The sequence below is a fragment of the Chiloscyllium punctatum genome, chromosome 38, assembly GCF_047496795.1.
Source record: "Chiloscyllium punctatum isolate Juve2018m chromosome 38, sChiPun1.3, whole genome shotgun sequence".
NCBI lineage: Eukaryota > Metazoa > Chordata > Chondrichthyes > Orectolobiformes > Hemiscylliidae > Chiloscyllium > Chiloscyllium punctatum.
This window is the reverse complement of record NC_092776.1, coordinates 2,805,989-2,822,332: the sequence shown is the minus strand read 5'-3', so window position 1 is coordinate 2,822,332 and position 16,344 is coordinate 2,805,989. Positions and strand designations below refer to the sequence as shown.

Here is a 16,344-nt window from a genome sequence, read left to right as displayed (position 1 = left end):
TAATAGAAAAGGTACACCATCTGTAAACCTGAGGGCTTTCGCTTAATCCTGGTATATCAGTCCAGACACTAAATTTGAATTGCACCATTCTGAGAATGACTTGTTATACATTTTGTCAAGTCGATTAAGCTAGCTCCTGCAATACAAAGTTTGTAATGCTTCAGTGTCTGTATTTTCAGTCCAGAGATAAATGTATTATGAAAAATTTAATTATTACTATTGTCAATACATTGATTCAAAATACAGTGAGCAAGCCTTGAATAATAGGAGACCAGCGGTGTGCAGAAAGCCAGTAGACTGTGGATAGTGTCTTGGCTTCCACTTCATTTTGGGATTTTGATTTAATAATTCACAAGTTGGAGACTGACAATGTCTTTGATTTGTATATTCTTGGAAGTGATCACTCCAGATACAGTATGAATTATGGGAATGGAATTGGTTGACAGTCCTTCCATTTGAGTAGGAAGAAAGATAGGACCATGAAAGAATCTCCTGAAAGTATTGAATTGACAGACTGATATCGAGCATCGATAATCTGCGACAAAGAATATTTTGGAAGAGTCTCTATGAGTAAACTCTTGTCACTGGTTCTCAAAGAGGGGTACAGTGTAACGCAAAATGCAGAAATAAAATTAGATAAGGCAGTCAGATACTACTTATTACCGTGCCAATGATCTGTTGCTTTGAGATGCCAAGTACGAACAATTGTAGAGAGGGCAAGAGAACAGCCAAAATTGTAGTTAATGTTTGACCCTATTGTAGAGAAAATAGAACTGTGGTTCTGCAAAGTAGTTTTCAAAAGTTCCTAGATATATTTAAGGATAGCAGATTTAGAAGTACTTTTGGTGATCCAGCAGTAAACAGAAGTGCATAACAGTATAATAAAGTATTTGGCTTGACAATTGTGAGGTTCACATTGCTGGAACATTGGGATCAATTCTGATCTGCATAGAATGCATTGGGTTTAAGAAAGGAAAAGCACACAAGCAAAGTAATAAAGAACTGACTAGTTGAGAAAAGGTGCTGCCGAAAATATAACACTGATTATGTATCTATTTGAGACTGTGACAGTTAGTGTTGGTGGATAATGATGCTGACACTATTCAGCACCCAACTCTGGTTGACGTTAATCAGATTGTATATTTCTGGGTAAGGTCACAACTATTAATTTGGAGTTTGCACGTTGCTAGCCTCATCATATTCTCCCACCTAGTCTGGTGAAGGGATGTGGAAATCAATTATTTTGATTCATTATTGTCACGTACTGAGATGCAATGAAAAGCATTGTTTTGTATGCTATCCAGGCAAACAATATCTTAAGTATATCAGGATAATAGAACAGAATGCAGAATACAGAAAAGGTGCAGAGAAATCGCAACTTTAATGTGAGAGAGGTGTTCAAAAGTCTGATAACAGAGAGTGGCTTCTTCAAAATGATTGATTGAAAGTAGGATTTTCATATTTTTAGATTAGATTAGATTCCTTACATTATGGAAACAGGCCCTTCGGCCCAACAAGTCCACACAGACTCTCCAAAGAGTAACCCACCCAGACCTGTTTCCCACTGACTAATGCACCTAACACTATGGGCAAAGTTTGTGAGAAGATTTGTAGCTCGGGTGCTCATTGTTGTGGTTCTGTTCGCCGAGCTGGGAATTTGTGTTGCAGACGTTTCGTCCCCTGTCTAGGTGACATCCTCAGTGCTTGGGCGCCTCCTGTGAAGCGCTTCTGTGATGTTTTCTCCGGTATTTATAGTGGCCTGTCTCTGCCGCTTCCGGTTGTCAGTTCCAGCTGTACGTTGCAGTAGTTGGTATATTGGGTCCAGGTCGATGTGCTTATTGATTTGAATCTGTAGATGAGTGCCATGCCTCTAGGAATTCCCTGGCTGTTCTCTGTTTGGCTTGTCCTATGATAATAGTGTTGCTTGTCATCTGCATATGTGGCTACTAAGGATAGCTGGTCATGTTGTTTCGTGGCTAGTTGGTGTTCATGGATGCAGATCGTTAGCGGTCTTCCTGTTTGTCCTGTGTCATGTTTTGTGCAGTCCTAGCATGGGATTTTGTACACTACATTGGTTTTGCTCATGTTGGGTCAGGTGTTTCAGTTTCTGCTGTAGTTCTTTTAGCCAGTTTGTGTGATGGTGTCCCTGGTAGTGATACTATTGGTCTGAGTGGGATGTCTGGTTTGTGCACTTTAGGTAGTCCTTAGAATCTGGGGGTGTTGTTGGGCAATTTAGCATGGCCAATTCACCTGACTGGCACATCTTTGGACTGTGGAAGGAAACCGCAGAATCCGGAGGAAACCAACAAAGACACTGGAAGAATGAGCAAACTCCACACAGTCACCCGAGGCTGGAATCTATGCCAGGTCCCTGGCATTTTTGTGTGACTGTATTGTGTCATTATCAACTGAGCTAACAGGAACTTGTACACTCAATGAGGTGAAGGACCATTTTCTGTGCTGTACACCTCTAGGACTATGACTCAGTGGAGGAAAATTTCTCCAACAGTATCGTGGCAAAAGGAAATAAAGTAATTCCTCTGTATCCGTGAGGGTCCCATTCCTGAGAACCTCCATGAATGATGAAATTCGTGAGTTCGGAGCTCATTCAAAATAGGTTAAAAAGCATTGATACAGAGGATTTATTGTATGAATTAATCAAGTTATTTCTTTTAAATTGGAGCCATAACTTTTTTTTTAAAAAGCTTCTGGAACAGCTGTTGTGAGTGATTTCGACACTGTAAACCTTTGAAAAATATTCTCCTTCATCATGCAAGTAATAAAACAATTAGTTTTAGTCCATCTGGACTGATTTCATAGGTGGTTGGGGCCTAACATGCAATTGAGGCAAGTGGAGGACCGAACGGTATGAAGCACCTTTTAACTCTGTGATTAGTGACAGGTGGGTGGTTTGTAACTGAGCATTTCAAAGCATGCTATTCTACCATGCCAAGCAAAAGAGAACTGAAGATAGGCAGAACCCAACAACATAGTAACCATTGCTGCAGGTATAAAATGAGATTGATGGGGATGGATCGTAATGAAAGAGTTTAGGAATAACATGTAACAGATTGAAAGAATGCGATGGAGATCAGCAAGACCAGGATAATGTTCAGGCTTGGGCTGATAGGTGGTCAGCACCATTGGTGCCACACAAATGCCAGGCAATGACCATCTCCAATAAGAGACAGCGTGGCTACCATACCTTGATATTCAATGTCTTGGCCATCATTGCATCCCCACTATCAATGTCCCGGGGGTTTCCCACTTAATAGAAAGTATGCTGGACTAGCCATATAAATACAGTAGCTCCAAGAGCAAGTCAGAGGCTAGGAATCCTGCATTGAATAACTTTTTCTGCAGAATTAAATGTTTCTAATTCACTCAATAGCTTTTCGAAAACAATTTCATTCAAACCTTCATTTTTAACAGAAGTGAATTGTTAAAGTTAGAACATTCATCCTTCAGAGTTTCTGCACTGCCTGACTCCTAGGGGTTGCTACCAGTACAGACAGACACCAGGAAAACATACTTGTATTGTTCCTGTGAAACTTAAGTTCTGATAAGGTATTCATATGGTAGGAAGGTGTTTAATGATAAATGCTGAAATTCTAACTAAAAATTGTCAGGAAACTAAGTTTTCGTTCACCAGTTTTGAGAAGATTTGTAGCTCCGGTTGAGGTTCTGGATGTAGGTTTGCTCGCTGAGCTGGAAGGTTTGTATTCAGACGTTTCATCACCATACTAAGGTAACATCATCAGTGAGTCTCTGGTGAAGCAAAGGTGTTTGTGAACTGCTTTCTATTTGTATTTGGGTTTCCTTGGGTTTATGATGTCACTTCCTGTGGTTATGTCAACTAAGTTTTAGTACTATAGTAACATTGTGATCAGATATAAATTTTGTCTTTTGAACTCTGGAAGAAACTATTTCCAATTAGACATTCCTATGACTTTAAACAATCCACAGATCTATACAAAATTCATGTTTATATTTCTTAACCTGTTTTTGCATAGCTTTTCCCCAACTGGTTTAATACTCTGATTGTAAAGCTTAAAACTAAATATTTTTATTGAGAGCTTCTTTAACTAAGGAGCGTCAGGACAACCCAAACCCATCAACCTACTCTGAAAACTCTACTCGTGTTTTGGCAGCTGTGCCAAATTTTACTGCAGCAACTAAGATAATCATCTACATTTTAAATGTAAAGCTGACAACATTCTTTTTAAAAAGTCAAAACTACCGATCTTCCAAGGCAATTGTTATCTAAATGGAGAGAAGCTTCAGAATGCTTTGGTGTGGAGGGATCTGGGTATCCTTGTGCATGAATTATCGAAAACTAGTATGCAGGTATAGAAGGTAATAGGAAGGCACGTGGAAACTTGGCATTTATTACCAGAGGAATAGAGTATAAAAATACTGAAGTGCTGCTGCAACAGTATTATGCGCATAGAGTATTGCATATAGTTTTGATCCTCTTATTTGAAGCATGATATAGTTGCACTGGGGGCAGTTCAGAGCAGGTTCACTAGATTGAAAAGACAGTGAGCAATTTAGGCTTATATTCTCTGGAATTTAAAAGAATGAGAGAAGCTCTGACTGAGATTTATGAGAGTGACTAGCCAGAGGTAGTTGTACACATTATAACCAATAACATGAGTAGAAAAATGGATGAGGTTCTTTCTGAGGTGAATGCAGAGAGTTGGGCAGGAGATTAAAAAGCAGAACCTCAGTGAGAATCTGTATAGGGTATAGGCAGAGAGGGAAAGAGTTAAGTTTGGAGTTTTGTGAAACAAGAGGTTTAGCTGAGAATGGCTCAGATCAGATAAGAACTTGCAGTTAACATTGGGGTGCTGGAGGCAAGGGTAATGGGTTAATAAAGCATTCATTATGTACAGCCATTTAACAAGCTAAGGTAGCATTCAGTATGTAAGGTCAGTTTAACCAGGGGAAAGTGAGGACTGCAGATGCTGGAGATCAGAGCTGAAAATGTGTTGCTGGAAAAGCGTAGCAGGTCAGGCAGCATCCAAGGAACAGGAGAATCGACGTTCCGGGCATGAGCCCTTCTTCAGGAATGAGGAAAGTGTGTCCAGCAGGCTAAGATAAAAGGTAGGGAGAAGGGACTTTGGAAATGCCATAGGTGGAAGGAGGTCAAGGTAAGGGTGATAGGCCGGAGTGGGGGTGGGCGCGTAGAGGTCAGAAATCTGAGTTCATCCCTTGTGGTTGGAGGAACTCTGATTTCTCCAGAATCCTCATTTCCCCTCCCCCCCCACCTTGTCTCAGTCAAATCCCTCGAACTCAGCACCGCCTTCCTAACCTGCAATCTTTTTCCTGAGCTCTCCGCCCCCACCCCCACTCCGGCCTATCACCCTCACCTTAACCTCCTTCCACCTATCGCATTTCCAACGCCCCTCCCCCAAGTTCCTCCTCCCTACCTTTTATCTTAGCCTGCTGGACACACTTTCCTCATTCCTGAAGAAGGGCTCATGCCCGGAACATCGATTCTCCTGTTCTTTGGATGCTGCCTGACCTGCTGAGCTTTTCCAGCAACACGTTTTCAGCAATTTGACCAGGGTAAAAGTATTCATTATGTGAAGCCAGTTAACATGGCTAAGGACATTCATTGTGTAACAGCAGATGGCTTAATCTCTGCTATTGGTACTTATTGTAATGGTCACCCAATCAATATGTTGCCTTATCTGGATGCTCCTCCCTGTAAAATGACCATATAATTAATTAGGAAACTGCTGTTCCAGAGAAGACCGTGAACTCGTGTCTGTGCACATTGTGATCGTCCTCTTTCCCTCCAGGGCCCAGAATAAAGATGGAGGTAAAACAATACTGTCTGAGCATTTTGCTTCACCTGAGGGGGGCCAATGGGGGAAATGGGATGACATCAAGGGTAGTAATCTCTGGACTATTTTAGGTGCCATGTGCTAGTGAGAATAGGAATAGGAGGGTAGGCCAGAGCAATGCGTGGCTGAGGAGGTGGCGCAGGTGACAAGGATTCATGTTTTTGGATCATTGGAATCTCTTTTTTGGGACAGAGGTGACCTGTTTGTGGGATGGATTGCAACTGAACAACAACAGGACTAGTATCTTGGGGAGATGATGCTAGAGCTACTCTGGAGGCTTTAAAGTCAGCTGATGCGACCCTAAACGGGAGTGAGATGAAAGAAAAGTTTGAGACTAGTGCAGAGGTTAGAGAGCAAGTTAAGCAGACCAGGCAGACAAGAGCATGATAGGAAATGAGGGAAAATTTGAGAATTAAACTGCATTTATTTCGATGCAAGAGGCCTGACGGATAAGGCAGATGAACTCCACAACGATGGCAACATAGAACTGCGATATCATAGCTATCATAGAAACTGGGTTGAGGGAGGGACAGGGCTGGCAGCTTAGTATTCCAGATACAGATAGGAGAGGTGAAAGAGAGGGAAACTGGTGATTTTTGATGAGGGAAAATGTCACCGCACTGCATTAGCGAGGATTTTCATGGGGTATTGTTGATTTGAAGCTACATGGATGGAACCAAGAAATAAAAAAAAGTGTGATGACTTTAATGGGGTTGTACAGTCGGCCCTCCAATACTCAGTGGAAAATTGAGGAGAATATGTGTAGGCAGATTGCAGATAGCTGTAAAAATAGGGAATTGTAATTTTCTAAATATAGATTGGGTCTGCAGTAGTGTTAAGAGCTTCAATGGGGAGCAATTTAAGTGTGTTCTGGGAATCTTTCTCGATCAACATGTGATTGGTACTACTAGAGAAGTGGCAAAATTTGACCTCCTCTTAGGAATTAAGGCAGGGCAAGTAACTGAAGAATTAGTAGGAGAGCACTTTAAGACCAATGATCTTAATTCTATTCATTTTTAAATAATTATGGAAACGGACAAGCCATGTCTCCAAGTTTAAAGTCTTAAATTGGGCAAGGGCAATTATGATGATATTAGACAGGGACTTTAAAAGTTGATTGAGGGAGGCTGTTCAGAGGTAAAGGGAAATCTGGAAAGTGGGAAGCTTTCATATTTGTATCATTGACAGCCAAAGGTGAAAGCAAGGGAACTACAGACTGTTGAGCCTCAGTGGTGGGTAATTTGTTGAGTTGAATTGAATTGCATTTATTGTCACATGTACCGAGGCACAATGAAAAGCTTTGTCTTGCGAGCAATACAGGCAGATCAGAGTTAAGTAGCATAGATAAGTAAATAATAGGTAAATAGCGGCAAACACAAAAATTCAGGTACAGGCGAATGTTAAGAGTTTGAGAGTCCATTCAGTATTCTAACAGTAGGGTAGAAACTGTTTTGAAACCAACTGGTGCATGTTTCAGGCTTCTATACCTTCTCCCCAATGGTCGAGGTTGTAGAAAAACATTGTCAGGGTGGAATGGATCTTTGAGAATGCTGGCGGCCTTTACTTGACAGTGTTCCTGGTAGATGGATTCTATTGATGGGAGGTTGGCCTTTGTGATTGTCTGGGCCGAGTTCTTCACTCTCTGTGACTGTCTCCGATCTTGAATGATACAGTTGCCATACCAGGTAGTGATACATTCAGACAGAATGCTCTTGATGGTGCACCTATAAAAGTTGGCAAGGGTATTTGCCGTCATGCCAGATTTCCTCAGCTGCCTGCGGAAGAAGAGACATTGTTGGGTCTTTATAGCCAGTGCGTCCACATGAAGAGGCAAAGAAAGCTTATTGTGCATGACTACTCCCAGGAAGTTGACACTCTCGACTTGTTCCACCTCTGTGCTGTTAATGTGTGGCGGGGCGGGGGCGGCATGAGTAACATCCCACCGAAAGTCAATAATGAGTTCCTTGGTTTTGCCGGCATTGAGAGCTAGGTTATTCTCAGTGCACCATTTTTCCAGGTCTTCCACCTCCTGTCTGTGGACTGTTTTCTTGCCATCTGAGATTCGACCGACTATGGTGGTGTCATCAACGAACTTGTAAATGGCATTAATCTGATATTTGGTGATGCAGTCATGGGTATACGTGAGTAGGAGGCTGTACCCCTGGGGGGCTCCAGTGTTGAGTGTTAGTGAGGATGAAATATTGTTGCCAAACTTCACTGGCCTACGGGTCAGGAAACTGAGGATCCAGTTGTAGAGAGTGGGGCTTCATCCAAGATGACTAAGTTTAGTAACCCGTCTTGAGAGGATAATAGTGTTAAAGGCTAAACTAGTCAATGAGTAGGATTCTTATGTAGCTGTTCTTGGTGTCAATATGTTCTCAGGAGGAGTGAAGGGCAAGTGATATGGTATCTGACCTGGATCTGTTGGTCCGATATGCAAATTGGAGTGGATCAAGAGTAGAGGGGAGGCTGGAGTCGATTAATGCCATGCCTTTCAAAATACTTCATAGCCACCGAAGTTGGGGTCAGTGGGCCGTAGTCATTGAGACATGCTGCATGAGCTTTCTTAGGCACAGGAATGATGTTGGCCCCCTGTGGCTTGGTGCAGGGAGAGGTTGAAGATGTCTGAGAAGACCTCTGCCAGTTGATCTGCGCATGAGTGCACGGCCTGGAATCCATCTAATCCCGTCGCGTTCCTTGGATTCACACAAAGGAAAAATGATCTGACCGCTGATGCAGTGACTGTTGGGATAGGTTCGTCAGGACTTATCGGAATAGGTGTTACCTCTCCGCCGCAACTCTGCTCGAAGCGATCATAGAAGGTGTTGAGATGGTCTGGGAAAGATGTGTCATCGTCTGCTATCTTGCACTGTCACTTTTTAGAACCTGTGTTATCATTCAGTCCTTGCCATAGTTGCTGGGTGTCTGTGTGGCATCGGTATTGGTCCTTGGCTGTTTTAATGGCTCTGCGAATGTCATACTTGGATTCCTTTTATATTTGAGTGGTTCTCCTGATCTGAAAGCCTCCCATCTGGTTTTTAGCAGGTTCTGATTGTCCTGATTCATCCAGGCTTTCCTGTTAGGGAACACCCAGATTGATTTTCTTGGTATGCCGTTCTCCACACTCTGATAAAGGCTGCGACGGTGGTGGCGTACTTGTCCAAGGTACCTGCGGACTGTTTGAACATGGCCCAGTTAGCCGATTCCAGACAACACCAGAGTTGATCCTCTGCCTCCTCAGACCAGCACTGGACCTGTATCCTCGAGGGGGGTCTCCTGCTTGCACTTTTGCCCGTAAGCCAGGGGAAGAAACACGGCATTGTGGTCAGAGCTCCTGAAATGAGGGCAAGGGATAGCGCGGTAGGCATCTTTCACAGTGGTGTAGCAGTGGTTTAAAATGTTCGGGCCCCTCGTGGGGCTGTTAATGTTCTGGGTGGTATTGGGGCAACACCTTTTCTTAGATTAGCTTGATTGAAGTCGCCATTCGCAATAAACAGGGTTTCGGGGTGTTCCATCTCCAGGGTGTTAGTGATGGAGTACAGCATACCCAGAGCTTCCTCAACCTTTGTTTGTGGCAGTATGTACACAGCAGTTACTATAGCAGTAGGAAATTCCAAGGGTAACTAGAAGGGGCAGTATTTGATGGTGAGGAATTCAAGGTTCGGGGAGCAATGGTTGCCCAGGGTTGCAATGTCCATGCACCTCAAGTTTTTGATTAAAAAGCAAACCCCTCCACCCTTTGACTTACCTGAGGACACTGTACAGTCCATACGATGGATAGAAAAACCATCAGCCTGAAGTGCGCAGTCAGGAACTGATGGGTTGATCCAGGTTTATGTAAAGCAGAGTGCGCAGCAGTCCTGCAGTTCATGCTGGAAGCTGAACTGTGATCGGTGTTCATCCATCTTGTTCTCCAGAGATTGTACATTTGCTAGGAGTAAGCTTGGAGGTGGGGGGTCTTGATACAGCGTAGCCTCAGTCTTACTAGCAGGCCGGCACGCTTACCCCACTTCCTTGCAGGTTTCTTGCATTTGAGTGGTCCTGTGGTCTGGTGGAGTGGATTGTGACTGCATCCAGTAAAGTGATCCTTCCTCTGACCCTGTGGAGCAGGTAGGTTGCAGTATAGTGTATTTTTGCAGAGGGTCTGCTTAGGACCCAGTGAAGCAGGTAATTTACTATGTGGCTTTTTACCGGAGGGAGTTTGCTTAGGACCCAGTGAAGAAGTTCCTCGTTTCAGTTGCTGCCGATTTGCTGCTCCACATCCAGTCATGTTATTTGCAGAAATGTTTGGGCTGCTCTTCAGATAAGTTCTGATAGATCTTATGTCAGGCAGGTGTCTTATGGGATGGGGAGTGTGGTTAGGGGGGATTCTGAGAGACAGGATCTGCATGGATATAAAAGGCAAGGACTGATTAGGGATAGTCAGCATGGCTTCGTGTGCGTGAAATTATGTCTCACAAGTTTGATTTGAGTTTATAGAAGAGGTGACAGAAGATAGATGAAGGCAGAGCAATAGATGTTCTACATGGACTTTACCCAAGGTCTTTGACAAAGTTCCACTTGGAAGGCTTGTTAGTAAGGTTAGATCACATGGATCCAGGGAAAGCTAGCCAAATGGATACAAAATTAGCTTGACAGTAGAAGACAGAGGGTAATGATAGACTGTTGTTGTCCAGACTAGAGGCTTCTGACCAGTGGTTCTACTGTTGTTCATCACTTAGTCCCATCCAAATTGTTTGTTTATTTATAGGATACATGGTTAGTAGGTTTGCAGATGACACCAAAAGTTGGTGGGGATAGTGAAAGAGGTTACCTTAGAGTACAAGGGGATCTTGATCAATTGAGTCAGTGAGCCGAGGATTAGCAGATGGAGTTTAATGCAGACAAATGCAGAACTTAGATGTGGTTGGGCTGTGGGGAGTGTTGTTGAATAGAGACACCGAGGGGTGTTGGTACATTGTCTACCTGTGACACCACTTTCAAGGAACTGAGTGCTGTTGAAGGTGTTTGTCATGCTTGCATTCATCAGTCAGAGTATTGAGTACAGCAATTGGGATGTCAAGACGATTAAGACGCATTTGGAGTTCTGATCTGTTTGCCCTACTATTGGAAGAATGTTATTCAACTGGAAATAGTGCATAAAAGAGTTACAAGAATGTTACTGAGACTGGAAGGTTTGAGTTCGAAGGCAGAGACTGGATAGGCTGGGACTATTTTTTTTTCCCCCGGAGTATTGGAGGCTGAAAAGGTTTATAAGGTCATAAGGGGTGAAGATGAGGTCTTTTCCCTAGGGTAGGGGAGTGTCCAAAACTAGAGGGCTTAGGTTTAAGGTGAGAGGGGAAAGATTTAAAAGGGAGCAGAGGATTGTGCATGTATGGAGCAAGCTGCCAGAGGAAGTAGTAGAGCAGAATATAATTACAGTTTTTAAGACATTTGGGCAAGATGCATGGACAGGGAAGGTTTAGAGAGATATGGGCCAAATACAGACAAATGGGAGTAGTCCAGTTTAGTTTAACCTGGTCAGTATGAATGAATTGTTTCTTTGTACTGCCTGACTCTACGTTGAAGGGGATTGACCTAGCAGATATGGAGAGAGGATCTTTCCTGTTGTGGGGGAATTGGGAACAAGAGGTCATTGTTTTAAATCTGACACACCTCATCCGAAAACTGAAATGTCCAGAAATTAGTTCTCTCAAAGGTCATGAATCTGTGGAATTCACTACCCTGGAGTGTAGTGGATGATCAGGAATTTGGAGAGAAGGCACGCAACTCTTTAATTAGTAATGGGTTGAAGGACTATGGAGAGCAGGCAGGAAACTCGAATTGAAGCTAAGGTGAGTTTAGACATGATCACATTAAATCGTGGAGCAGGCTCAAGGGGCTGAATTTCCTACTCCTGCTAATTCTTGTTTTCTTATGTAACAGGGAAAACGGCAAGATTGCTTTTATTTGGTTTTGCCTTTACCTGGAGTCGATATCAGACCTTTTCATTATTATTTAAACCTATTTAAACCTTTCAAATGTTAATGTCAATAGCCAAACCAGAAAAATCTATATGGATCATCATATGATTCATGTTTTGAAAACGCAGCCAAAGAAATACAAGCTACCACAATTTTAGTACTGTTCGTAACCATTAGAAGTTGGTTCTGTGCACTCTTGACAGAAAATGGACTTAACTCTTGATGTGATCCTTAGTGCAGTTGTGTAACTGAACATTTCACTATATGCAGTTCTACAATGTCAAGCAAAATAACTTTTTTTTTTGTTTGCATTATTTTTATGCTATTGACTTCCAACCTTTTTGGTCTCCCCTTTTTTAAATCTATAGATGTGTCAACATTTGCATGGTCCACACTTGCATAATGTGTGCATCATGTGTGCTGTTGCCTTATCTTGGCCTTGTGTACCTGTCATTGCAAATGTGCATTTGTGTTCACACTTCTTTGTACTCCTTCCTTGCATGAATGTGCCATTGCTCTTGATTTTCCTTTCGATGCTGTAGTAGACTGCTCCCCTTACGTTCCCACTCTCTGCATGTTGTGTATTCCTTCTACGCTTGGGGTATTTATGTGCATAGCTGTACCTCTCTAGATGATGCCATCCCTTCCCCATTACCCTCTCTTGCTCTTCCCCTCCCCCCCCGCCCACTTTCCTTTTTTAGTGCCTCGACTGAGCTGTTCTTTACATCAAGTAGGTTTAAAGCTCAACAGTTTTTAGATAGACGTGTAGAATGTAAATTTAAACATTTTTGTTAGCAGTCCTTGGAAGTGATGTTTTTTGTTAGGGTTTGAGTCATTAACCATGTTTTGTACTGCATGTTATGAATAGGTGAAAAGGGCAAACCAGTTGGTCTATGAGCCCCACGTAGTTCTGCTACTTCGAGCATTGTGATTAGATGCCTCTTGTCAATGATATGTAATTAACCAAACATCTGCTTTCACTCGACCTCAAAATTCTCGCTGACTTCTTTTGGAGATTCATTAATGTACAAGAGCTCACCCTGTACTTTTATTTAATCTGCCTTCAATAAAAAGTCTCATCACCAGCCTGCAACTGGGCATGCTGTTGTGGTTCTCTTCGCCGAGCTGGGAATTTGTGTTGCAGACGTTTCGTCCCGTCTAGGTGACATCCTCAGTGCTTGGGAGCCTCTTGTGAAGCGCTTCTGTGATGTTTCCTCCGGCATTTATAGTGGCTTGTCTCTGCCGCTTCCGGTTGTCAGTTCCAGCTGTACGTTGCAGTGGTCGGTATATTGGGTCCAGGTCGATGTGCTTATTGATTTGAATCTGTGGATGAGTGCCATGCCTCTAGGAATTCCCTGGCTGTTCTCTGTTTGGCTTGTCCTATGATGATAATGTTGTCCCAGTCGAATTCATGTTGCTTGTCATCTGCGTGTGTGGCTACTAAGGATAGCTGGTCGTGTTGTTTCGTGGCTAGTTGGTGTTCATGGATGTGGACCGTTAGGACAAACAGGAAGACAGCTATGTAGTGTTTTGTGCAGTCATTGTATGGGATTTTGTACACTACATTGGTTTTGCTCATGCTGGGTATTGGGTCCTTCGTTCTGGTGAGTTGTTGTCCGAGAGTGGCTGTTGGTTTGTATGCTGTTATGAGTCCTAGTGGTCGCAGTAGTCTGGCTGTCAGTTCAGAAATGTTTTTGATGTATAGTAGTGTGGCAAGTCCTTTGGGTTGTGGCATGTCCTCATTCCGTTGTCTTTCCCTTAGGCATCTGTTGATGAAATTGCGGGGGTATCCGTTTTTGGCGAATACATTCTTTGGGTGTTCCTCTTCCTCTTTTTGCAGTTCTGGTGTACTGCAGTGTGTTGTGGCCCTTTTTGAATAATGTCTTGATGCAACTTCGTTTGTGTGTGTTGGGGTGGTTGCTTTTGTAGTACAGGACTTGGTCTGCGTGTGTGGCTTTCCTGTATACCTTTGTGGTGAAATTCGGTGTTCCCTCTACCATCTCGTCTAGGAATGGGAGTTGGTTGTCCTTTTCTTCCTCTCTCTAGTGAATCAGATTCCTGTGAGTGTGGCGTTGGTGATTCAGTGTATGTGTTCTCTATTTTTGTGTTTTTAATGATTATAAAGGTATCACCTACATATCTGACCCAGAGTTTGGGTTGAAATTGCGGTAAGACTGTTTGTTCTAACCTTTGCATTACCGCTTCTGCTATGAGTCCAGAGATGGATGAGCCGTTGATTTGTTCATATATTTGGTTGTTGAATGTGAAGTGTGTTGTGAGGCACAGGTCCAGTAGTTTGGCTATGCAGTCTTTGTTGATAGGTTCCCGTCTTGTTGTCTGTTCTGTGTGTCCAGCAGGTTGGCTATTGTTTCTCTGGCTAGGGTTTTGACGATAGAGGTGAACAGTGCCGTAACATCGAATGAGACCATAGTTTCTTCCTTGTCTATGTGTATATTTCTGATGATGTCCAAGAATTCCTGTGTTGACTGTATAGAGTGTCTGGATCCGCTGATCAGGTGTTTTCAGTTTCTGCTGAAGTTCTTTTAGCCAGTTTGTGTGATGGTGTCCATGGTAGTGATACTATGGGTCTGAGTGGGATGTCTGGTTTGTGCACTTTAGGTAGTCCTTAGAATCTGGGGGTGTTGTTGCTTTCAGGTTTCATTCTCAGTAGGTTCTCGACAAAGCCCTAGCCAGAGAAACTGGCTGTGTTATGGAATCTGTCGGGGAACACTGCATTCTTGGGCTGTATTTTCAGAACTGTTGCGAGGGCATATAAAATTTTGTTGATACTTGTATATTCTCTTTCATAAGACCACCAGATGGAGGAGCAGAGAAAAGTGTGTTCCTCCATTCGATGAAATCACAGGAGATTGGATTGTCCTCAACTCTTTCTCTCCTGTTTTTTCCTTGTAACCTTTAAAACCCTTCCTGATTTAAAAATGCCTATCTCACCTTAGGGTATACTTAAAGGCCTATTGTCTACAGCCCTCCATGATAAAGAATTGCACACATTGACTACACTGAGCAAAAATTTGTCCTTGCCTTTCCTCACCGGACTATTCCTTATGCCAATATTACGCCAACTATTTCAGTGTTTTTGCACCTGCAGCAATTCCTGATGTCTGCATGCTGCAATTGACGTGAGGCTGCTGTTTGCAGCATTGACTTCAGTTCTGTGCAGAAGAAAAAAGTTAGTAGGGCAGCTGGTCTTGTCCTAGACACACCCGCAAGGAGAAACAATCTCTCTGCGTCTACCCTGTTAAGACCCCTAAGAATCTTGCATGTTTAGGATTGATTTAGGGAGAAAAGAAAGACAATGGTGTCTTATGACATTTGAAAGGTAATGTTGGAGCAGAGGGAGCTACGTGTGCTTGGGCATAAATCACGGATGAGAAAAGATTTGATAAAGACGTTCAAAATCTTGTGCGGTCTGGCAACAGATGGGGAAAACATTCAGTTGATGAACGAACCAAAAGTGAGGGTGTATAATTTTAAAGCAATTGGCAAAAGAAGCAGTTGTGACATGTGGAAGAACTTTTCTGTGCAGAGAGTGGTTAGAATCTAGCACTCTGTAAAAATGCGTTCACAGGACGTGAGCATCACTGGCGAAGTTATTGCTATCCCTAATTAACTAGAGGGCAGTTACGAGGCAGCCACTTTGCTTTTGGTCTGAAGTCACATAGGCCAGACCAGGTGAAAATAACAGATTTCCTTCCCTGAAGAACATTAGTGAACCAGGTGGTTTTTATTGACAAGCAATGTTCTTTGTGAGTGGTGGAGGCAGGTTCAATCCTAGTAGTCGATAGGGAATTGGATTATTATATGGAAGGGAAAAACGTGCTGCGCCACAAGGAGAAAACAGAGGAGTGGTATGAGATTACAGAGGAACCTCGGTTATCCGAGCAAGATGGGCGGGCACTATTTTGTTCGGATAATCAATTATTCGGTTAATCGATTTAAATGCCTTTCCTCTGGGGCTCGGAGTTTTTAAAGTCTGCTTCTAGTTCAGCACGTGAACCCCTCCCCCACCAAGCCAACACCTACCCACTGCCCCCCCCCCCCCCCCCCCCCCCCCTCCCCCCCCAAATCCCTGTCCAGCACTGCCCCTGTCTCCCTCCGGGCCAGCCAGATTGGACACCATCAATAAAACTGCTGCTGCCTTTGTGGGGTAAGTCTCCAAATAGCGCACACACACACAGGCATGCACATAACTTTTTACTGCAACGTTTTGACAGGTTCCATTTCTGTCCTGTACAGGACAATGTTGGAGAGATTATCTGGGGAAGGGGAGGTGGATTTATGGTACACCCCTCTGTAGAACTCCAGGGAAAGTGTGGGGAGAGAGAGGGCGGGAGGTCAGTCATTTGGAGACTGTGCCTGTTTAATCGCTGTAAACAAAAGACGCAATCACTGTTGGAAACACTTCTTTGTAATGTTTCTATTGGGATCTCGAGCTCTCCTTTGGATAATCTGATTTTCGGATAATCGCGGTTCCTCTGTAATTGCTTTGTGGAGAACTGGAGAGGATA

The 16,344-nt window shown here is 43.2% G+C and overlaps 1 protein-coding gene across 3 annotated transcripts in view; it reads left to right on the top strand.

The window, feature by feature from the left end:
- The window catches only part of add3a (adducin 3 (gamma) a), a 276,962-nt gene that overhangs the window by 53,250 nt on the left and 207,368 nt on the right, over nucleotides 1-16,344 (top strand). The window lies entirely within an intron of this gene.